The sequence below is a fragment of the Jaculus jaculus genome, chromosome 18 (genome assembly GCF_020740685.1).
Source record: "Jaculus jaculus isolate mJacJac1 chromosome 18, mJacJac1.mat.Y.cur, whole genome shotgun sequence".
Classification (NCBI taxonomy): domain Eukaryota; kingdom Metazoa; phylum Chordata; class Mammalia; order Rodentia; family Dipodidae; genus Jaculus; species Jaculus jaculus.
Window position 1 is genome coordinate 62,282,256 of NC_059119.1, and position 25,405 is coordinate 62,307,660.

A 25,405-nucleotide genomic window follows, 5' to 3' on the forward strand; every position below is an offset into this window, starting at 1 on the left:
GGAAGGAAAGAAAGAGGGAAGGAAGGAAGGGAGGAAGGAAGGAAGGAAGGAAGGGAGGGAGGGAGGGAGGGAGGGAGGGAGGGAGGGAGGGAGGGAGGAAGGGAGGAAGGAAGGAAAGAAGGAAGGAAGGAAGGAAGGAAGGAAGGGAAAGAAAGTCAGGGGGAATACCAAGGTATAATGACAAGTATGTATGATGTCATGGTGAAATCCGTCACTTTGTAGGCTAACCTTAAAGAATATTTTTTAAGTAGCACTTTCCAGCTTTACTCAAGTCATGGATCACACAGAAAATGGTGCCGACACAGCACACTAGCGACTCAGAAGCAACATGGTCATTCTGTGGCTCAAGCTTTCCCAGGGCCTCTTTCAGGTACCAGGTGAGTCAAAGAATGTGGCAGCCAGGCATGCCTGAAATCCATGCATGTCGCCAGGCAGAAGCCTGAGTCAAACTGTCTGTGATAATTAACCCAGGTGGTGTCATTGGTGGTGGTAGGCTTCTTTCCCTTTATTTACAGTCCATGGCATTTTCCTAGTGACCACATAGCTCACAAACATACTATTTGTCACACATAGGTTCAATAGTACCCAAACTTAAAGACACTCATTTTAATAAGAAAGGCAACTAAACATACACGTGGATATAGTGACACTGCCCAATGTATTTCAGTTATTCTAAGCCCTTCTTAGCTTGTATATTTACCTTATTGTGAACCAGAAACTAAAAAAAAACATGGGCATCAGTAAGTAGCCGACACTGTATCTTCTACAACTGATTCATGCTCAAGGAAATTTGAGGACCTGATTCACTTTTGATCTAGATGAGCTATGGTTTATGGTTTATGAAGTTTAGAAAGATTTTATTACAGAGCTCAAGAGAAGGAAAGAAGACAGAGCCATAAACATATATATATATATATATATATATATATATATATATATATATATATATATATATATATATATACTTCCTTTGGAACAAATGGCATGGTCTATAGCTGACAACATCCTTTCTGGTATAGACAGTGGGTTCTCCCCATGTCAGAAATCTCCTTTCCAGACATGAATATGGACAAAGTGGAATTATCTGACTATAATTTGGTGACTGATGATCTGTAATTGAACAATGGCTCTTTGAGGTAGGCAGAAAGAGTTTCCCTTTTCCCAGCAAGGCTGGAAACTCCTGCCATGAGAATAAAATCATACTGTCTATCCTGAGGAAGCCAGAGGGTTGGAAGACACATGGAGCCGTGATAAGAGAGTGTGAAGAATAGTAATTCTCTAACCAGCTATCCCCAGAAGTCCCTCCATCCGTGCGGTTATTTGTAGATCCTCACAGCTAAGCCTGCCAAGCATATGAGTGCTTGCTCAGAAAGCATAATTTATTTTTTCTCTTTTCATCCCAAAAGCTTAAATCTGTACTGGGCATATTCCCTCTCTCTCTCTCTCTCTCTCTCTCTCTCTCTCTCTCTCTCTCTCTCTCTCTCTCCATGTGCTTACATACTTCCTTTGCTGACCCTTCCTGCTTTCTTGACCTCTAGTTAAGAGAGAACGACTTCCTTTCTTTCTCCCTCAGAAGCTGCTGAAAACAGCAGCTTGTCGTTTTCCAATAAAATTGTTCCTGAGCTTTCTTCTGAGTCTACATTTAAATTCTCTTATCTATGAGATTTAAAACCTAAAAAGGGAACCCTGTGTCCTCCAATGACGTAAGAATCCCCAAGTTCAGGGCTAATACTAACACGGGGTAGAAAGTCAGGAAAAATTATGTCAACATGAAAAGGGAAAGGAGTGCGGTCACAGCAGCGTGCCAGCTGAGCAGCAAAGATCCCAGCACAGTTAAGATTCCAGCACAATTAACATTTGCTTTGGGCCTTTCTTCTTTCTCAGTTGTAAACCTGAGATTTTCTAAGAATCTCACCAGAAATCCCCTTTACAGTAAAAAGATGTGTTCTTAATCCCTTGTGCAATCCTAGGAGCTCCTAATTTTACTTTATCAGATTATAATTCCATCCCAAGACACCTCCAAAATCACCCTATTTCTCACTTACCAAAAACAGAGAGGAAACAAGAAAAAGATTTCGGGGGCTGGGGAGACGGCGCAGTGGATAAGGCACTTGCTTGCAAAGACTGCCAATCTAGATTCCATCATTCCCCAGCCACCCACACAAAACCAAATGCAAAAAGTGGCAAAAAAAAATACCTTACATTCATTTGCAGTACCAAGAGACTCTGGAATACACAAACATGTGAAGAAAATAAATAAATAAATGTATTTACTTATCTATGGTTAATTTAATTTTATTTCAAAAATCTTTAGGATGACTAGCAAGTTTTGCCTGTATTTTAGGTATAGCTTCCTGTGTTTTAGTAAAATACAAAATTGCTTTACCAAGAACAAAATCTTGACTAATGTGTGGGACTGTTGGTAAAGTGTAGTCCATGCAAGCACAAGCCCTGAGTTCGGATCCCCAGCTCCTATGTAAAAGCCAGGCACAGTAGTACGAGCCCATGGTCCCAGAGCTGGGCAGTGGCGGCAAGGGACACTCAGGGCTTGCTAGCAACCTCATCTGCCCTGGTCAGTGAGCTCCAGGTTCAATAAGACGCTCCACATTAAAGTACAAGCTGGAGGGCTAGGGAGATGCTCAGTGGGCAAAGCTCTTGCTGTGCCAACCTGATGGTCCGAATATGGATCACCAGAAGGCACATAAAGCCAGACACGCAACATACGACTCTGTGATCACAGCACACCTACAGCAATAAAAGAGGCTGAGGCAGGAAAGCATTGGCACTCATGGGCAGGCCACACTGGCAAACATGAAGGCAAACAGGCAGGCGCTTCCTCCACACAAGGCGGAAGGTAAGCACGGCTGCCGGAAGCCATGGCTGATGTCCACATGTGTGCTGCGCATGCACACGCCTTCATTCACACACACGTACATGCATACATACATACATACATACATACATAGGCCATCCTCTGACATCCACGAGTGTACTGCGCATGCACACGCCTTCATTCACACACACGTACATGCATACATACATACATACATATGTCATCCTCTGATGTCCATGTGTGTGCTGCGCATGCACACGCCTTCATTCACACACACGTACATGCATACATACATACATACATATGTCATCCTCTGATGTCCATGTGTGTGCTGCGCATGCATACACCTTCATTCACACACACACATACATACATATGCCATCCTCTACATCCACGTGCATGCTGCGTATGCACATGCCTTTATTCACACACACACACACACACACACACACACACACATACACACACACACATACATACGCCATCCTCTGATGTCCATGTGTGTGCTGCACAGGCACATGCCTTCATTACCATTACCACACCCACACACACACATATGCCATCCTCTGACATCCACATGTGTGCTATGCATGCACATGCCTTCATCCACACACGCGTGCACACATACACACAATAAAACAAAATAAAGGTGACGAGAAAGTGAGGAAGATGCCTGAGGTCACCCCTGTCCTCCATGTGCACAGGCATACGTGTGCCTGTGTGCCCACACGCCTACAACCACGCACGCGCACACACACACACATATGCCACAAGACATATATATACACATACCAAAAACTTTTATTAAAGGTTTTCCAGAATGGAGAGATGGCTCAGACAGCCTGGGTTTGAGTCCTCACTACCCACTAAAGCCAGATTCACAAAGTGTCACATACATCTGGAATTAGTTTGCAGTGGCAGGAGGCCCTGGGGTGCCCATAGTAACCCTCTCTTCTCTCTCTCTCTCTCTCACCAATAAATGAATAAATAAAAAGCAATTTTTAAAAATGTTTTCCAAAAAAAGGCTGGGTGTAGTGGCACACACCTTTAAACCCAGCACTCGGGAGACAGAGGTATGAAGATCACCATGAGTTTGAGGCCCTGAGACTACAGAGTGAATTCCAGGTCAGCCTGGGCTAGAACGAAACCCTACTTTGAAAAACCAATACCAAAAAAAAAAGGTTTCAAAATTTTATAAAGAAAAAATAAGAAGAGATATAGGAAGTTATAGATATAAAATATATTTTGGTAAGAGAGATTTTTCAAAACAGGAAATATTTCCAGATGAAAAAAGATTTTAGATGTTCAGTTTGCCCTAAAGTAAAGATTGCCTAACAATAAAAGAGGTAAGGACAATGTCAGAAAGATTAAGCACATTACAGAAATTCCAAGTTGCAGAGACGATTGCCCAGCGATTAAAGACACTTGCCTACAAAACGTCTAAGTCATAAAGGTGTTTTTGAGATAAAACTTTTAAAAAAAGTATGCATGTAATTAAGTTTGCTGTAATTAAAGGTAATTAATTCTCTCCTAAATTCAGATGCTGATAGATGCTTATTGCAATAGTCATTCTGTTTTAGATAGCAGGAGAAAACTCCCCAAAATAGACAGTGAGACCTCAGACACTGCAAGTTGATTTCTTAAATTTGGCTTTTGAGGTTTTCAAGAACGGATAACAAAAGGCCTGGGGGAAGTGATGACAGACAAGAGCCACAAGCCCAAGTGATTTCACTGGCCCTGGGGGGCAATGCCCTTCCCGGGGCAGATGGCAACCTGCTGCCTCAGCGAGACCCCAAGCAGAAGAGAGAGGAACTCTGCTGTGGGAACCAGGGCCCTGGGAAGGAGCTGCCTTCCCTGCGTCCCTAAGCAACAGGGCTTATGCCCCTCGCATGCATCCCTGGAAGGGATGGGTTCTCTGACGGGGGCAAGTGCCTTCTGCTGCCGTGACGACGCCCTTAGAGACGCTGCCCACACTTCCCTGTGGAGATGCCACCGGAACAAATCAGCCCCGGTGCCGTGAGGAATGCTGATGTAACAGGTGGGAAGGTTAATTCTGCACTATGCGCCCCGGCGTCTGCCTCCACTGATAAGACAGGTGCTGCTCTTTGCTGGGATAAAATACCCGACCAAAAGCAGCTTATGGGGGCTGGAGAGATGGTTTAGCAGTTAAGTGCTTACCTGTGAAGCCTAAGGACCCCGGTTCGAGGCTCGATTGCCCAGGACCCACGTTAGCCAGATGCACAAGGGGGCGCACACGTCTGGAGTTGGTTTGCAGTGGCCGGAGGCCCTGGCTTGCCCACTCTCTCTCCTCCAGGCCTTCAAAAGTTCTCTTCGATCAAGTAAAAGGATGTTTTCTTAAATACCAAAGTAAGTTCGATCTCTAAACCTGTAACTAGTTAACTTTATACTTTGGTTCACTTCATTGTTTTTCTTTCGACACTGTTATATACTATGTACTTCAGTGGTTATAACCTCACACTATTTTCCTTTTAATTTAGTCCACCATCGGATTCCTTTTTTTTTTTTTTTTTTTTTTTTGGTTTTTCGAGGTAGGATCTCACTCTAGCTCATGGTGATCCTCCTACCTCTGCCTCCCAGGTGCTGGGATTAAAGGTGTGTGCAACCAAGCCCTTCGAGGTTTAGGTTTAAAGGGAGGACTAAGCAGTCCTGGTTTAAAGTGTGGTTCCACCCATCAAGGACCCACCTTGGTGTAGGCTCCTGTCCTGTCTCAAGCTCCTCCACAGTAGCCTTTCCTTTCCCCTAGCATAAGATTCCTGAAGAAATTCCAATTCCTTGAGGACCACTGTTTCAATAGCATAATAGCTGAAGAGGGAGTCACAAATGGCTCTTCTTAGAATATCCTCCCTCCAGACATTTCAAGGCTGTAAAACTTTATTTGCTTGGTTGTTGGTTTTTCGAGGTAGTTTCACTCTAGCCCAGGCTGGCATGGAACTCACTATGTAGTCTCAGGGTGGCCTTGAACTCATAGCAATCCTTCTACCTCTGCCTCCCAAGTGCTGGAATTAAAGGCGTGAGTCACCACACCCGGCTCTGATTCCTTTTTAAAATTGTTATGGGACTATCAACACATTCTTCTGGTCCACAGACTCTCACCTGAACTTGAAGGTTAAGTTCTGATGGCATTTGCTATTCTGGTAACAACACATGCAGAACCTACGTCGTGACTAGCATGCCACTCCCATTGGATGATGACCACCCCCCGCCCTGCAATTTACAAGCTCAGGTCTTCTCATGCCCCTCTTCATCAGACAGATTGATTAATTAATTAATGAATCCAGATCCCTGAATCAATAGGGTATCCATCCCTTTACAAAATGGAGAAAGTTGATGCCCCCTGATGGTCTAGTGGTTAGGAATCAGTTCCCTCCCTCTCTCTCTCTCCTCTCTCTCTCTCTCTCTCAATGGAGAAGGTGCAAAATATGAATCTTCAGCTCGATAATCCTTAACATTACAGATCAACGTCTCAGGTGGAACCAGATAGGATGAAAGGCAAGGGGAATTGTAGGGACATCAAAAGGGAAAGGGATGCCTCACCCAGCTGACTGGAGCCTCTTGCCAGCTATGAAGCAAGAACTCTGTATAATTAACATTAAAGATTTACAACCTTATTCAGTTGTTAGGTATAAACTTGCAATTTTCTAAGGCTATCACCAGAGACCTCTTTAGAGTAAAAAGGCATATTCTAAACCCCTTTGTGCAATAGTAATGGCTCCTGGCTTTGCCTTATTGCATTATAATCCTAGCCTCCAGAACCACTTTATAATCTCACTTGTCAAAGGCAGAGAGAAGAAAACTTTTTTTAAGCAATGGTGATGATTGTCAGCTTGGCAGGGTTTAGAATCACCATGGACACAGATCTCTAGTCACGTCTATGAGGAATTTTCCAGCTTAGAGTAGCTGGGATTGGAAGACCCCCTACCATCCCACGGTCTTGGTTCCTGGACTGTATAAACAGGAGAGCTCCCGTTTAGCACTCAGCACTTGCCACTGCCTCCAGTTCCTCCTTGCTGATGGGATGATGGATGGGCTTTCTTTCTCCTGCAACACTTTCCTGGCGATGGTGCATGTTTTCCTTGGAACTATAAGCTTTCTTTCCATAAGTTGCTTCCGGTTGGGTGTTTTGTCCCCGCAATAAAAAAGTAACTGAAAAAAAAACCACCGTTCGAGATGTAACTGGAGAACTTCCAGAAAGGTGTTCATGGTTAATGCCAAGAAGTTTAACTGCAGCTCTTCTTTGGGAAGCCCACACCAATGCTGGCGCACGTCTCGCTCCGTTTCCAAGTGTCTCTTTCACTTAACCCTCGAGATTGATATACAAATATTTTTAATAAAACCCCAATTCTGGGGTATTTAATAGGATGGTATTGTATATATGTAAGTAGAAGAATAGATTAATGGGGGTGAAGAAGCCCAAATGAGGTCAGAGGAAGAGATTGAATAAAGGAAAGGTGGAGAGAGGGCTAATCAAAATCTAAAAGAATATAAATAAATCATATGGAAACCTACTTTTTTGGACAATGGAACACTCAGGAACATTAGATTGTTGCTAGAAAATGTTCAGTGCCAGGGATGGGATACCTTCCAGTGAGTTGTTGGTCAGGGAGGTCCCTGATGGCCCCAAAATATTACAGGCCACTGCTGAGGCCTTTGGTTTCCCATCAGGAATAGATGGTAAGACTCTATTGCTGAAGACTCCACATACTTGGGCTGCAAGGCCACTGAGAAATCCTGCTCCATGTAGACCAGCTGACAGAAAGCTAGAAGAAGCCATTCTGCATGCACTTCAATGGGAGAAAGAGTGAAGATAATCAACAGTGGACACTACAAGCCTTATATTTGGCCAACCAGGCCAAATGAGCCAACAGGCACAATAGTGGCACATCTGTCATGGTGGAAACCAACTGCCCTCTAATTGGACTGGAGGTCACTCCATGGGAGGGAATACATCCCTGATACTGAAAACTTAAAACAGGAGTAGGGGCTGGAGAGATGGCTTAGCGGTTAAGCGCTTGCCTGTGAAGCCTAAGGACCCCGGTTCAAGGCTCAATTCCCCAGGACCCACATTAGCCAGATGCACAAGGGGTTCTGGAGTTCGTTTGCAGTGGCTGGAAGCCCTGGCGCTCCCATTCTCTCTCTCTCTATCTGCCTCTTTCTCTCTCTCTCTGTCACTCTCAAATAAATTAAAAAAAAAAAAAAACGGAGTAGTCATGAGCCCTAGGGGTGTAACATCTGCTGCGGTCTGGGTAAATGTATATACTATGCTTATCAAACTGCCCAGTAAGCACTTCTCTTAATGCCCATACCCTCATATTAATGCTACTCTCACTTTTGGTAGAGAATCTTCTCTTTTCAGATGGCAGTGGCCTTGGGATGACTCAGAAGGTATCATGGTGCTGGGAAGAAGTGACCGGAGTGCTCAGTACTATAATATCTGTATCACACCTTCCAAGGCTCAGGGTACATTGCAGAAGAGGTGGTGGAAAGAATGGAAAAGCCAAAGGAAGGGCAGGACTCCTTACAACGTGCTCCCCCCAGACACAAAATGGCCTGGATATCCATGACCTCACAGTGCCTGACACTACCTACACAAGACCCTCATAAGAGGAGGAAAAGATCATGACATCAAAATAAAAGAGAGACTGACTGAGAGGGGGAGGGGATATGATGGCGAATGGAGTCTCAAAGGGAAAAGTGGGGGGAGGGAGGGCATTACCATGGGATATTTTTCATAACCATGGAAGTTGTCAATAAAAAAAATTGAGAAAAAATAAATAAATAAAACCCCAATTCTGCTTTGTACTGGCCCATCCTGATATTCTTTTCTACATCAAAGCCACAAATCCTGGGTTTAACTGAGTTGAGCTCCCTAAAACATTCAGGAAACCCTCAGGCTACTGTGAGGGACAGTGTGGAACCTCGTCCCCTCCTCCCCCAACATGGTGCATGTCCTCTTCAGGAAAAGGCTGTTACAAAGCCAGGTCACGAGGCTGGAACTTCCCAAGGACAAACCCGTGTTAATCAGAACCGCTACGCCCGCTGCGAAGGCACAGCAGCTCTAAGCATGAGGGACGCATTTGCAGGGGGACTGCTGTTCTGAAACTGCATCACTTGAGGGAAATGGAAACAGTGGGAGTCATTCAGTATAAAAAAGAGAAAATTCAAAGAGACACGGGTGTTAACAAATATTGGAAAAGTTGCCGTACGGTAGATATATTAGACAAATTTCAAAGGGTCCCAGAAGTTCATACTAGGAAAGGTCACCTGAGCTGTTTTTCTCCTTAGTGACTACAGCTAATGGTAGAATGAGTGTTTAAAAGATGGTGAGTTTCCTGCTATAAAAGGAACATAAGGAGGGACATTTGGAAAAGTACTAAATACTTGTAAATAAAATATAGGCTGCCTTGGTAAGTTTGATTTGTTAATTTTTATTTTATTTATTTCTTTGAAAGACTCAGAGAGAAAACAGGCATGCTAGGACTTCCAGCCCTGCAAACAAACTCCAGGTGCATTTGCCACCTTGTGCATCTGGCTTGCATGGCTCCTAGGGAATCGAACCTGGGTCCTTAGGCTTCTCAGGCCTTAACCGCTAAGCCATCTCTCCAGCCCCATGAATTTGAATTTTAAATAACTCACTAACAACTTTTGAGAACAAGTGTGTCCCATAATGCATACCTATGGTCAAAAAGTATTTGTTATGTATCTGAAATTTGAGTTTAGCTAGGCCCTTTCCCCTGTTATGTGCTAACCCTGATATTTGGGGGAGAGGAAAAAACAGTCTGGGCCATGATTTTCTCACTCTTTTCAAATTTATAGGAAAGTATGCTGAGACAGCCAGGCTGTTGTTGGTCTAAATGAAAAACATAATTTTTCTAAAGAAAAACTGCCCTCCTGAGTCTCTTAGAGCTAATATGAACGACCCATCTGTTCCAACAGGGCTTTCATTACTAAGCTCAATAAAATGGATCCTCTTTATCTCCCAGGACTGACAGATGCAGGACTTGCCCGCACTACAGCGAGCGCTTGTCTGTTTTGTTTAGTAAACATGACGTCTGACTCCCGGAGATCCCTCCTCTATTTATAGTTAGTTGCACTGCCAGCCTTTGGCAAGGCCAATGGCTCCCTGGCCAGGGATCTTGTTAATAAAGCAAAGGTCACAGGTGGTCCCTGGAGAAAGACAGAAGAGCCTCAGAAAAGAATTCAAGCAAAGCAATCTCTGCTTCTAAGACTTCGTCTGTATGTGTACTACCTTGCCTCCTGGGGAGGAGGAGGAGAGATGGGGGGAGGGGAAATGACAGGGGAGAGATGAAGACTTTCTCGGGTTCCCTCTCACTTCATGCTTCCCAAGAACCAGAGCAGCCACTTGTAAAAGCTGAAACATGGCCAACTCTGGGGCAGTATAGGGTCTGCAAGAGTCTGGCCTCCAGGGCTAGGGAGATGGCTCAGTGGCTAAAGGCACTTGCTTGTAAAGCCTGCTGGCCCATATTTGATTCCCCGGTACCCATGTGATGCCAGAAGCAACATGTCTGGAGTTCATTTGCAGTGGCAAGAGGCCCTGGCACACCCATTCTCACCCATACCCTCTACCATTTCTCTCAAAAAGTAAACAATGCCAGGCGTGGTGGCACGCACGCCTTTAATCCCAGCACTCAGGAGGCAGAAGTAGGAGGATCACCGTGAGTTCGAGGTCATCCTGAGACTACATATTGAATTCCAGGTCAGCCTGGGCTAGAGAAAGACCCTACCTCGAAAAACCAAAATAATAATAATAATAATATGTCAAGCCAAGCATGGTGGCACACACCTTTGATGCCAGCAGAGATAAAAGATCACTGTGAGTTCAGGAGCAGCCTGGGACTACAGAGTGAGTTCCAGGTCAGCCTGGGCTCAAGTGAGACCCTGCCTTGGGAAAAAATACTAGAGCCTGGCCTCCTGGGGAGGAACAAAGAACACAGGCAGGAATGGAGCAGTTTTCTCCATTGCATCCCAGGAGAGACAACAGGGCTCTGGGATTGGAACCACAGGGAACCGTACAGCCTGGGCTTATTTTAGATGCATATGCAGTAAGGCAAACTCTGTCCTTAAGTGCCCCAAAAAATCATTATTTACCATCATATGCCTATATATAACTGGACACATACATGATAGAAATCACATCCATAACATGACAGAAACATATGCAGTAGAGAGAAACGTTATATGACCCAAACCTGTCAATCTGAAGGTTCACCCAAACTATGTCACAAGCAATCAGCCCACCCACCCCTAAAAGCTTTATAAAGGAAGCTCCAAACCACTTGTTGGTGCCCTTGAGAAGTTTCCATCTGAGTGGCCTCCGGCCCTTTGGCAGTGTATTGCAAACCATATTACCACTTTGCCCTTCACTGTTCTTGCTCCTTGACAATTTGTGTACACTTTTCAGTGCTTTTTAAAACCTTTTTATTGGCAATTTTCATACACGTACATAATGTATTTTGATTAAAATCCCCTCCAATGACTTTCATCTTCACCATCCCACTTCCACTGAACCCCTTCTTCTTTCTCACTTTTTTTTGGGAGAGAATAAGTAAATTTAGATTAATCCCATTACACTTAACATTTTTGTTACTGTAAAAAATTTTTTGTTCATTTTTTATTTATTTATTTGAGAGTGACAGAGAGAGAGAGAAAGAGACAGAGAGAGATTGAGAATGGGTGCACCAAGGCTTCCAGCCACTGCAAACGAACTCCAGATGCATGTGCCCCCTTGTGCATCTGGCTAACATGAGTCCTGGGGAACTGAGCCTCGAACCAGGGTCCTTAGGCTTCACAGGCAAGCACTTAACCGCTAAGCCATCTCTCCAGCCCATTTTTGTTACTTTAAAAGAAATTCAGGGGCTGGAGAGATGGCTTAGCAGTTAATGGGTTTGCCTGCAAAGCCAAAGGACCCAGGTTCAATTCCCCAGGATCCACATAAGCCAGATGCACATGAGGGCACATGCATCTGGAGTTTGTTTGAAGTGGCTGAAGGTCCTGGCACACCTATTTTCTCTCTCTCCTCTCTCTCAAATAAATTTTAAAAATCCCCCAGACCACCCATGAGTTCTCAAGTATTGTCTTTATGTCCAAACTATTGCTGATGGCATCAAATTTAAGGACACAGAGAAGTAGGAAATACCACAAGTAAGACCCAAATTATCTCCCATTCTAAACATTTCCATTTTCATTTGTGCTCAATATCAACATGCCAGGGAGACGGAACGATGACTTCTCAGTTCATGCAAGAACAGTGACATGTTCAGTCACAGCTAAGAGGGATTTCATGTACAACACCAGGAAAAAAGCCCAGTCCAAAGGACCAACATTTTAGAGCAAAAACCCGTAAAATATCCAAATATGGCTCCCTGTGCTCACGATCACAAAAGAAGAAAGGAAAGCCGAGGACTTGCTCAGTCCCCCGCCAGACCCTGCACACCGCCCCCACTCCGGATCGCATTCTGCACACACGCCGGAGCATTAGCGTCGGCTGATTTGGAAGGAATATTGGAAATAAAGTGATGGCAGAGTAAATGTCAATGCATTCAGTGTGACACCGTGAGCTCCAGATCTCAAACAGCTTCATTGCTGTGGCATTTACTGTATCCTGAAATAATATTAATCCCACTGTTGTCCTTCGTGATGGAATCATCCATGAATATGGTTTATGGGCCTGGCCAAAGTGATAATAGGTTCAAAGAACAACCTATCCGGTCTTCCACTAAATTAAGGTTGCTTCACGGAATTTAATGAAACAAGTGCTGCATGGGGTTTTCAAAAGACGTTCTTGTAATTCATGTCTACTTAGGGCACCTGGTAACCAGAAACCTAATTTCTTAGGGTAAAATAGCTTTTTTGTAAAGCATGGTTATATGGGAAAATAGGAAAAAAAGGAAAAAAAAAACTTTAAAGGGCAATGATCAGATCTCCAACTGTAATACTTCACTATGTCAAATCCAAAGTTTAAGCAAAAAGAAAAGTTATAAAGGGAACAATACGACATTTTGAATAAAGACAAATTTGAAAACTAATCAGATTCATATGTAATTCTTCAGCTGACTTCTAAGACAACAGTCTTGTCCTATTTACTCTCTTTAGTTGCATACCCAGGGAAATAAAAAGTCTTGGGGCATAGAAGATCACAGCATACTAGAAATGACGAGAACTCTAAATTATTTGGACTTTGAGGAATGGCAGAGGGACAGCAACAGCAAATGTTCCTATGTGTCTATTTCCACTTGCCAAAGGCTGAGCATGACCAAGGGTTTAGGCCTTTCCCAAGAAGGTTACTGCCCCATCTAGAGTCATGAGAACACCAAATTGTTCCTGCAAAAGACTGAGCCCCAGTATGAAACAACCGCAATCATTTATGTCTCATTCACTACGCGTTAAAAGGACATTCCATTTATGTTTTATACAGGGAAGTCCTCTCTTGGAATCCACTGGGTTCTTCTAGACTGTCCTTTGCCCGATTATCCATGCCTTCATATTTCCTTATTAGAATGTAGGTCACAAACTCAAACACCAACAGGAGCCAGGCAGATAATTTATGGGGTGGGCTAAATAGATAAGAGTAGTAAGGACTAAGCTCAATAGAAGAATGCTTATTTCATTGATAAGGCACTGAGTTTGGGACCATGGATCTGTGTAGCAACAAACTTGGTGTTGCTATATCTCTGTATTTTTCAGGAGATGCTAGAAACCTCGGTTTTACATAAAATAATGTGGCATAATTTTGCATTTTCAAAACGTTATGTTCTTGGGATTTTGTTCAGAGCAATAGTTAGTAATATCATTTAGATTTTTGAGGCACTGGGTTGTAAAAGAAAAAGCAGTATTTTCTTGGACTAGCAGTTAAACTCTTGCCCGTGAAGCCTAAGGACCCTGGTTCGAGGCTCGATTCCCCAGGACCCACGTAAGCCAGATGCACAAGGTAGCACAAGCATCTGGAGTTCATTTGCAGTGGCTGGAGGCCTGGCACGCCCATTCTCTGTCTATCTGTCTCTGTCTGTCACTCTCAAATAAATAAATAAAAATAAAAATAATTTTTTTTAAAAAAAGCAGTATTTTCTATCTATCCTGTCTAGGTCTACATCAAACGTCTCCATCATCTTCTCATTTCCTCCTCTTCCCGAGTTCCTCTCCACCTTGCCTTCCCGCTGTGCTTTTCTATAGGAATAGGCTATGATGTCACACCACAGGCTCCCACAGGAAGTGTGCATTGAGGGGCTGGTGGGGATGGAGACAAGGATTGAGTTCTTCAGTACTTAATGAACAACACCGTTTAGCCAAGTAAAACTGGTACTTAGCTGCTAAGCACCCCAGTCCAGGGCTTTAAACACATTTAGAAGTTGTTTAATGTGCTGGTTTGATTCAGGTGTCCCCCATAAACTCAGGTGTTCTGAATACCAGGTTCCCCAGCTGATGGAGATTTGGGAATTAACGCCTCCTGGAGGCAGTGTATTGTTGGGGGCGGGTTTATGGGTATTAAGCCAGTGCCAGTGTTTGGCACACTCTCCTGTTGCTGTGGTCCACCTTATATTGGCCAGAGGGTGATGTCCACCCTCTGCTCATGCCATCGTTTTCCCCTGCTATCATGGAGCTTCCCTTCGAGTCTGTAAGCCAAAATAAACCTCTTTTTCCCACAAGCTGCCCTTGGTTGGGTGATTTCTACCAGCAACACAAACCTGACTGCAACATTTAACAACATTTAACAAAATATTTAAATAGGATTACATTCCACAGGCAGCTATGAACCCAAAACAGATGACCTGGGCAGTGTTGGATATAACGCTTTGCACTCCCTCACTAAGTACCTGAGAGCAGGGGCTGGGGAGATGGCTTAGTGGTTAAGGTGTTTGCCTGCAAAGCCAAAGGATCCCGGTTCAACTCTCTAGGACTCATGCAAGCCAGATGCACAAGGGGGCATGTGCATCTGGAGTTCGTTTCCAGTGGCTGGAGGCCCTGGCACACCGATTGTCTCTCTTTCTCTCTCTCTCTCTCTCTCTCTCTCCCTCTTTCTCTCTCTCAAATAAATAAAATAAAATAAAAAGAACCTGAGGGCTAGAGGGCTGGTTTAGCAGTTAAGGCATTTGCTTGCAAAGCCAAAGTACCCAGGTTCTATTCTCTCAGACTCATGTTAGCCAGATGCACAAGGGGACGCACACATCTGGAGTTCGTTTGCAGTAGCTGGAGGCCCTGGCATGACCATTCTCTCTCTCCCTCTCTCTGCCTCTTTCTCTCTCAAATAAATAAAAAAATAAAAATAAATTTTAAAAATGAACCTGATGGGCTGGAGAGGTGGCTTAGTGGTTAAGCACTTGCCTGTGAAGCCTAAGGATCCCGGTTCAAGGCTCAATTCCCCAGGATGCACAAGGAGGCACACGCGTCTGGAGTTCATTTGCAGTGGCTGGAGGCCCTGGTGTACCCATTCTCTCTCTCTCACTCTCTCTCTCTCTCTGCCTCTTTCTTTCTCTGTCTGTCGCTTTCAAATAAATAAATAAAAATAAAAAAAAAAAAAGAACCTGAGATCAGAGGGGTTCCCTGCTTGTCATCTAGGGTGAAAAGGACATTCCAAACCCTGCATCCCGAAGGAGTTCCACAGGTGATCTACATAACCTGATCACACCAGCTTGAGTCAACCATCCTCGCTCAAGTTCCACACATCCCAAGCACCTCCCTTCCTTCTCTGGGCCTCTTCCCTCCTCCCACCCCTGAAAACCCTTAAAAATCTTCTCCTCTTTCTCAGGGTTCCTTTCTTGTTCACTTTGGATCCCATCCTTTTCTCCAGCTGTTAAATAAAAATCTTGGGCCCAAGAAACTGTCCTGGTCCTCCATCTTCAATTGCAAACATGACAGCAAAGAGTGCTGGCCAGCTGGGAAGGCGCCTTTCTCCGGAAGCGTGACTGAGCAGAGCACATATGGAAGGAAGTGGGGAGAAAAATAACAAATCATCTGCAGCTTCATTTTTATCCCCTTCCTTGTCTCCAAGGAACTCCACCTCCAGCTTTGAGGGAAGCAAGCAAACATGGTGCTGAAAGTCCACTTTTTCAAAGATCTGAAATGTGAAGGCATCACTTCTTGTCCTCTTGGCTAAGGTCAAGCGAAATGTGAAGCCAATTACAAGGGACCAGACTTCCAGAAAATTGTCTGCCGATAGCTCACACTTTTCTGCTTTAGGTTTGCATAGATGAGGCTTTTTGCTTTGATCCTGGTGATGCAAGATTTTGAGTCCAGGGAACGATTACACAAAGATGCAGGAGACCCCAGACCTATGAGCCCCAAAATTTGGATCTTCATCCAAGTTAGAAAAAAAAACTGAATATCCAGACTCAGAGAGGGGTAAGTTATGAATTATAAGGTTTATTTTAGGGAGAGTTAGGGTCCAGAGGGTGGGCTTGTGATTGCATATGATGTTTTCTTTTCTGAATCTGATGCCTTTTAAAAAATATTTTATCTATTTATTTATTTATTTTCAAACAGAGAGATACAGACAGTGAGGAAGAGAGAGAATATGGGCTTGCCAGGGCCACTGGCCACTGCAGACAAGCTCCAGATGCATGATGCCACTTTGTACATGGCTTTATGTGGGTACTGGGGAATCAACCCAGGTCAACGGGATTTGTAGGCAAAACCCTTAACCGCTGAGCAATCTCTACAGCCCCCCTGCCCCCATGATGCCTTTTTGTTGTAAAAGGAACTGGATGCTTTACCTGAAGACACCTTTTGGTTTCTGCATTACATGTGGTAAATCACAGTTGCAGTACTCTTGATCCGGGCAGCCTAACAGATTTAAAATGAATCACCCTTTCTCTGGGGCCCTCCCAGTGAGGAGGTGTATTCAATGCAGGGTCATGAAGGCCTCAGTCAGTCCCTGTGGGGCTGCAGGGAGGTCATGCCTCAGGATACTCCTACAAGTCTGTGGCTCTTACAATAATTCTGCCTCCTTTCTGCAGCATTCCCTGAGCCATGGCAGGCCTGTTGAGAGCCCGACTTAGTGTTGAGCTCTCTGTAGCCTCTGGATTTCTGTTTTGCTCGATCACCATGTCTGTCACCATCCTCCTGCAGCTGGTTGTCAGGCTAGCAGTAAGAGAAGCACACATGTCTCTGCTTCCCATCAGAGCCACGTGGGAGCAGAGGGTCAGAGCTGAGGGAGTCATTCTCTTCTCAGCTCCTGCTGAACCCAGGAGTCTTCTAGGGTCCTTACTGGACCAACACTAGGATCTGGCGATCTTTCTTATAATCGTTGACCCAATCACAATGGTCCTCTACGAAGAAAAGTTCTATATAGAGTGTTTGGTCCACTTTTAACTCCCTTCCCCCTTTGCCAATGAAGTCTAGTTGCAGAATAGTGTTATGGTTGAGGGTACCACCCTCAAGCCATTTTACTCTGCTCTAAATAACCAAGGAATAGTTGAGCTATGCTTCATTGCAGTGGAAAATTAGCCTTTCTTCTTATAAGCTCTTGTAATCTGATTCTTCCCACTTCTGGATAGCATTCTACACCCTATAGCCACCAACAAATGAGGAGGGGGGTCAGTCCAGATAGAAGATGGAAAATGCTTAACATTAAAACCATGGACTCTGGCTGGCAAATCACAGGCCCAGAATTGGGTTGCCTCTCCACCCCACAGAGAGACCCATGAGATGTCCAAAACAATGTTCCCATTGCCAAGACAATTGATTCCCTGCCAGAGCTAAAAGGTAAGACCCTATTGCTGAAGACACCACAGGCTGTGGTCACAGGACATCAGAATACCATGCTGGAACCTAAAGGGAAACCAGCTCCCTCCTGGCTAGCCTTCAAAGTGCCAGGGAGTCCTAAGGGAGCTGCTAGAAGAAAATGGTCACCACCAGCCTGAATAGACAGGGGACACTGCCGACTACGAAATCATCCAGCGGGACAAGAAGTGCACACTTGTGCAACGGTGTGCAGCCTCTTCGGGTGACCAGGTGTTCTCTGACGGGACATGAGGCCTGCTCAGTGGGAGAGAACTCATACCTGGTGCTGGAAACCAAGTCAGAATCCCGTGCTCAGCAAACTCATAGACCAGAGAGAAGCCCCCACTGCTCTCTGGAGAACAAGAGTGGGCTGGCATACCAAAAAGTCCCTCAAATAACTTTGCATATCCCCTTTAGTCCAAGCTGCTCTCACTCTGGGTTGGCAAACTCTGTCTTATTTTACAGACGGCAGAGACAATGGAGGAGAACCAGGATCCACAGATAAGACAAAATGATAGCTGACGGCCCACCATGAGATCCACCTCTACCCCGTATGCTGGGGCCCAGGAGAGATCGCAGAGGAAGCAGAGTCCGCTGCTGGTTAAGGCTATTGATGGCCTTTCCAAAGGCTGCGTAAGCCTCTCAGCCTCCTGACAGCTAGTCAGCTAGGAGGAGGCCTCCCGCTCAGCTTCAGCTTGGCTCTTCACAGACCTGCAGCAAGCACACGGTGTGCTCAGCAACAGGGCCTTACTTCTGTCTCTGGTGGGTAACAAGAGCCTTGGCAACAAACAGGCTGTAATGTTCGGGTATCTCATTAGGCCTCAGTGAATTTTCATTTCCTTTTTAGAGAATTTGAGCACAGGTGCTATGGTTTGAATATGATTTGGGTGTGTCCCTCCCCTCAAAAGAAAATGTTCGGGCTGGAGAGATGGCTTAGCGGTTAAGCGCTTGCCTGTGAAGCCTAAGGACCCCGGTTCGAGGCTCGGTTCCCCAGGTCCCACGTTAGCCAGATGCAGAAGGGGGCGCACGCGTCTGGAGTTCGTTTGCAGAGGCTGGAAGCCCTGTCGTGCCCATTCTCTCTCTCTCCCTCTATCTTTCTCTCTGTGTCTGTCGCTCTCAAATACATAAATAAATAAATAAAAAAGAAAATGTTCATGTGTTGATAACTTTGTCCTCGGTGTGGGATATTGACAAATGTGGAATCTGAGAAGTGGGCACTTTGGAAGGCAACCAAGTCTTAGGGGATTAAGTTGACTGCACAGGGTGAAGTAATTTATAAAAGAATGTCTATGGTTTTATGAAGTTGTTTAACTCCATAATCCAAGAATAAACAGTAATTTCCCTCTAAACAGGGCAGTATTCAGATCTTTGAACAAACTTAGAAACTGTCTTTCTCATTTCTATACCCCCAATCTTTTTGTTTGTTTGGTTTTTTGTTTGTTTGTTTGTTTTGTTTTTGTTTTTCAAGGTAGGGACCCACTCTAGCTCAGGCTGACCTGGAATTCACTCTGTAGTCTCAGGCTGGCCTCAAACTCACAGTGATCCTCCTACCTCTGCCTCCCGAGTGCTGAGATTAAAGGCGTGAGCCACCACACCCGGCTGTTTGTTTTTCAAGATAGAGTCTCACTCTAGTCCAGGCAGACCTGAATTCACTATGTGGTCTCAGGGTGGCCTTGAACTCACGGCGATCCTCCTACCTCTGCCTCCTGAGCGCTGGGATTAAAGGCATGCACCACCACACCTGGCTCTTTTTCTTTCTTTTTTTTTGTGTGTACCCCAATCTTATGTGTTAATTACTCGGCATTAATAGAATTCTCTTCTGACATACAGTTTAAATACATGATCCATCACCAGCTTTGACCGCTAGAACCACGCCTACTTTTCTACTAACACAAAAAGAAACAAAACGCTTCTCTTACACATCCTGGCAATAATAACTTCTTACTGGCCAAAACCACAAACTCTAAACACCGTGCTACCTGCATGGACAGACGTCTTGAGCACGTGGTTCCAGGGCACAGTGGGACTCAGTGGCTGGTAATGCCAGGACACCCACGGAACGCAGGTCCTCTCCAGTGAGGGCGGCTCCGTAGTCCTTAGTTAATTTCGGAGCAGCAGGCCACTGCTTCCTGTAAGGTTTGAAGAGATCTGGAAGATCAATTACAGAAATGATTAGCATGCAAATGACACCCACAGGCTATATATCTCAGTAAGAACTGTAGAGGCCAATCCAATTAGTAGCAAATCACTGAGCTATAAATAGAAGAAAAGTCATTAGTCTTTTTATCAATGGAAAATACATTTCTACCACTACTTCAAGTATGTTATTCTGAAATTCCGTTAATCAAAGAGTAAAGATTGGAGATTCAAAATTTAACAATGAAAATGAAGGAAAGAATATTTTATGTAAAAGATAGTATATCTCCAACATTTAATGCATTCATTTCATCTTGCTCATGTCTTTTTTTTTTTTTTTCTTATGATTCTTGTGTTCTTCAAATGACTCAAGCTGTGGCTCTCAAACGTGGACAGGCTCTGGGGCCGGTCCTATGTACATTTCTAAAAGTACTGCATGAGTTCTTCATAAGGAAAGTTTATTCAAATTAAAGAAGGTCACTACTATGCTTTTTTTATTCTTGGTGCTGAAAAGTTCTCTTTGGACATGGGGAGATAGCTCTAAAAGCACTAAAGTACTTGCATTGTGAACATAAGAGCACAAATTCTATTTCCAGAACTCACATATAAATGCTAAACATCGTGGTGTGGTTTTAAGCTGGTGCTGGGGATGTGGAAATAGGTGAATGCCTGGGGTCCACTGACCAGCCAATCTAGCTAAACTGATGCATTCCAGGTCAGTGAGAGACTATGACTCCAAAAAGTAGTGGAGAGAGAGCGATCCTGAGGACAGACACCAAAGGTTGTCCTCTGGCCTCCACAAGTATGCACACATGAACACACACATACACACATTCCTCCTCCTGCCCCCCAGAAAGGAAGAAAAATCTCTCCCTTTTTTGAAATAATTGCAATATGAAGTGGGAGTTTGCTTTTGCTTTTTATAAATGTCTTCACTGCAACGATACAAGTTAAAAACTACCAGCTGTGTGTTATGGGAAAACAGAATGTGTCCCCTGCCTCAAATATGAAAGATTGTTAAGCTGAAAGCAAAAAGGAAGAAGCAGGTGTAGGCCTTCCCTTTATTTGCCTAAAATAAAGATGTAGATTTACAGAAACAGAGGTGTTCTTGCTGGCTCTCCACCAGGAAGAGTAATAACCTACCACTGAAGAAACTCCAGATCTTCATAGCCTACAGATAGAACTGGTAGAAAATGCATCAATAGGCTATCCTAACCTTTATTTTTTATCTTCTATTTATTACCTTTTTCTTGTTAATTGTTATTCATTGGTGTGTGTGTGTGTGTGTGTGTGTGTGCGCTCACACGCATGTGCATGCACATGCCAGGGTCTCTTGCCACTACAAACAAATGTCCATCTGGATTTACGTGCTGTGGGTTGAACCCATCCTGGCAGGCTTTGTAGGAATGCATCTTTAACCGTTGAGCCATATTCCCATCCCCAAATTTTACCTTTTCCAAGCTATCCCAGGTAGAGAACTCTATTCATTTTCCTTTACCATACCATCTGTCTAAAATTTTATTATTGTCTGTTGCAAATACTGAGTAATCTTGGAGTTCAAAGCCACCTGCTGGAGAAGCGCTCATTCCCTGCATGTTTGCTATGTAGATAAATTCCACTTCTGCTTGGGTCCTTTGGTGGAACCCCAGACATGAAAGAAACAAACTTTCTGACTTCCAGTCCTGATAGTATTGCCCCTCTGTATCAGATACCTTCTCATAGCTGGGGCAAAAATACCCCACTATCACCAGCTTATCAAAAGAAAAGGCTTATGTCTGCTTACAGTTCTGAGGAAATGTGCCCATTGTGGCAGGAAAAGCATGGCAGGACCAGGCAGCCAGTGTCACACCTTCACATCAGCAGAGAGAAAGTAGAATGAGAAATTGAGGCTGGTTCTTCTCAAACTCTGGTACCAGGGGCAGTGGCGGTACAGGGTGTTTTAACTCAAACGAGTAACAAAAAAAAAAAAAAAAAAAACTTGAAAACTGAAAGTGTCAGAAGAAATTCTTCAAGAAAAGAAATGAAGGAAAGAACAAGAGGAGAAAGCAGAGATCAAATATTTAAAACATGCTGATTAGTGGGACTCCCTTTGTGATCAATAAGTTTTGTTGTCAGCTTGATCTGTTTAGGAACCCACATGCATTCCTCCTGAGGGGGTCAGGGTTCTCTAGAGGACCCAAACCAATAGAATGAGTTGTATTAAAAGGGAATTTATTGGATTAGCTTTCAGCAGTCCAACAATAGCAGTCTGCAGGCCTGACAGTCAAGGAACTCAGTAGCTGCTCAGTCCAGGAGGCTGGATGCCTCAGCAGTCCTGATACAGCACTGAAAGCCCAGGGGCTTCCTGGAGAGACGCTGGTCTTCCATCCACGCTGGTCTTCCCCCCATGCTAGAGAACCCCAACTAATACACCCTTGAAGAGGGGGAGCTGAGCAATCACTTCAAGGAGGTTGCAATCAGGAACTCACCATACAGAGGAGAGGACTCTATGGAAGACAGAGGAAAGGAAGATGATTCTCTATCAAACCACCCCCAGCAAATGACTTAGGAAGAAAAGGCCCATCACAGAAAAGATGAGGAGAGGAAAGAGAGACAAAAGCATCAGTGCATTTCAGCAGAAGGAGGGGAACACGCCAGCGTGAAAGGACGAGGACGTGAGGGCTGGAAAACACCACCGAGAGGGGCAGCACAACGCTGGCAGAGCATGGGAGAGACGGGACAGGGGAGTTGGCAAGAGAACCTTCCAGGAGAGAATCGGACCGCCGGGAGCAGGCAGGAAGGAAGAGGGTATGGAGTGAAAGATGAGGAGCAGCAGAAGGGGCAGAAGAGCAGAGCAAGGAGCGTGAGGCCCCAAGAGAAGTCGCCGCACCGTGGGCAGGAAGAACAAGGCCAGCCGCCGGAGCCCACTGCGGCCACCATGAGAGCCTTTTGAGCTGGAGGACACTTTAATCCCAGCACTCGGGAGGCAGGGGTAGGAGGATCACCGAGAGTTCAAGGCCACCCTGAGACCTCAGAGTGAATTCCAGGTCAGCCTGAGCTAGAGTGAGACCCTACCTTGAGAAACAAAAACAAACAAACAAAGAAGAAGAGAAGATGGAAGAGAGGGATCTGCTCTCTGACCCACAGGACATCAGTGACCATGACAGGACAGCCAGCTCAGCCAAGTCTTCATGGCAGCATGAAGCTCAGGCCCTGAGGAGGAAGAGGAAGAGGGGGAGGAGCCTGGGAGCCAACCTGGAGAAGGCCTCAAAACTCTCTTCAGAAGAAGCGAGTGATGGAGGAACAAGAGAAGATGAAGAGCATGAAAACTAGAACCTCATCGTGGTTGTTCCCGAATTACAGTTTGACCAAGATTCTGGGGTCAGCTTAGAAGGGGAGTAGGAAGTGGGTGAGGGGGCCCCTCAGAGAAGTGCACTGACGGAAGGGGACTCAGAGTCTCACTCTCCAAGCCCTGTTGTCTGTTGCGCCCAAGCAGGAGCGGCCCAAGTTACCCACCTGCCCTGCAGGGCTGCTGGAGTGTGGAGGAGTTCCCGTGCCTGAACAGGACTGAAGAAGACACCTATGGGTAGTCCTCAGAGCAGAGGGCAAAACCCTCCAGGCTCTGTGTATGCTAACACATTAATGTTGTGTTTGCATGGATGCACGTAGTTTTACATTCCGTACCATAACTTTATGAGAGAATTCATCATCACAAGTATTTGGCAAGATATATATGTATAACATTTTTTAAATTAAAATTTTTGCTTGAAGGCTGGAGAGATGGCTCAGTGGTTAAGGCATTTGCCTGCAAAGCTAAAGGACTCAGGTTCAATTCCCCAGGACCCACGTAAACCAAATGCACAAGGGGTACATGTTTCTGGAGTTCGTTTCAGTGGCTAGAGGCCCTGGCACACTCATTCTCCCTGTCTCTCTCCTCTCTCTCTCTTTCTCCTTGCAAATAAATGAATTTTTTTTTATTTTACTTGAAGTAAGCTGTATCATTTAAAGAAAAATAAAAAGAAAATACTAATGAAACTGTGGCCCTGAAGATGGAGGTCACACCATTGAGGGAGATTAACAATGTCCTTAAGACTCAGCACCCCGATATTGTCACTGCCAGGGAACCCATCGTGGGCAGCAACACGGACCAGATGTACACTGTGATGAATTATGTGGACCATGAGCTCAAGAGCCTGATGGAGATGAGAAGCAGCCATTCCCGCCAGGGGAGGCGAAGACTCCAACGGCCCAGTGCTCAGGGGCCGAAGCATCTTCACAAGTGGATCCACCCCGTACTGTGGCCTCAAGACCTCTAAGCTTCTGCTCAGCCGTGTTGGCTTCCTCAGGGCAGGTTACTTTGGTCTGGCTCTGAAAGCCTACACCCCAGTCACGGTGAACCTGTGCCATCAAGCCCCGGGAGGCACTGCTTGGTGCCAAGGAGCACTCCGCAGCTGTGGGCACGTGGACAGTGGGCTGCATCTTGGGAGAGCTGCTAACCTGGAAACAACTATTCCCTGGAAAGTCAGAAAGTGATCAGACCACCAAGGGTTTTAGGGACCTGGGGAAACCCAGTGAGAAAACCCTGGCCTAGCTACAGTGACCACCCAGGGGCCAAGAAGACAACATGCAGTAATTACCCATACAGTGATCTCCGAGAGCACCTGGGTGCTGTGCTTTCAGCCCAGGGTTTTGATCTCATGAACATGTCCCTGCCGCCGTACTTCCCTGGGAGGAGAATCAATGCAGAAGATGGCCCCAGGCATGAGTATTTCTGTGATTACCCCCCCCCCCCACACACACACACACACACATGCCTCATTGACCCTCTCCGTGGCCTGCCAGGAACATGAAGCAGAGGTGAAGTGTGGCATGTGCCCATGACCTCCCGAGGGTGGCCCAGGCTACAGCCAACTAGTGAAGGTTCCGGTTAGCAGGGGTTCCTGTGGGGGAAGCTGCCTGGGACACAGGCCTCATGGTGCTCTCCTGGCTTTGCACGATGATAATGACCTGAAGGAGACAGGCTTCAACCTCACCACCACCAACCGGGGAGCCTCAGCTGTGGGCCCAGCTTCAAGCCTAAGTCAGCACCCCTGGCCCAGCCTGGAGCACGAGGGGCGCATGGGGGGCGTCTATGAGGCAGGACGTCTGCCTCAGAACTCTTCATCTTGACTTGGTTTTCCATGGATTTTTATATTTTGGTTTGTGAATTTGTAGAATTAAATTACATTTTCCTTCTGGAAGTCAAGACTGTTCTCAGGGGTGCCTAACTAACCCTATGAGGAAAGGTGGATGACTGCAAGGACCCCCCACTTCCCGCAGTGGGGCCAAGGGCTGCAGCAGAGCTGCAGTTCTCTGCTTGTTAGACTCGGAGGCCTGTGCCTGTGTTGATGAGTGAGGCAGCGAATTAATACATTGGTTAGCATCCAACAGGGTTTCAACAGTGATAAAAAGTATTAGCTAGGGTTGTAATGTCTGCTGCTGTCTGGCTAAATGTATATACTATGCTCACCAAACTGCCCAGAAAGCACTTCGCTTAATGTTCATACCCATAGATTAATGCTACTCTCACTCTTGGCTAGAAAAGCTTCTCTTTTCAGATGGCAGTGACCTTGGTATGACTCAGAAGGCACCATGGTGCTGAGAAGTGACAGAGGAGTGCTCAGCACTGAAACATCTCTATCACACCTTCCAAGGCTCAGGGTC

General features: G+C 45.3%; 1 pseudogene; it reads left to right on the forward strand.

Annotated features, from left to right (window-relative positions):
- The first annotated feature begins 2,811 nt into the window (after nucleotides 1–2,811).
- Nucleotides 2,812–24,871, forward strand: LOC101604660 (annotated as a pseudogene).
- Nucleotides 24,872–25,405: the final 534 nt, after the last annotated feature.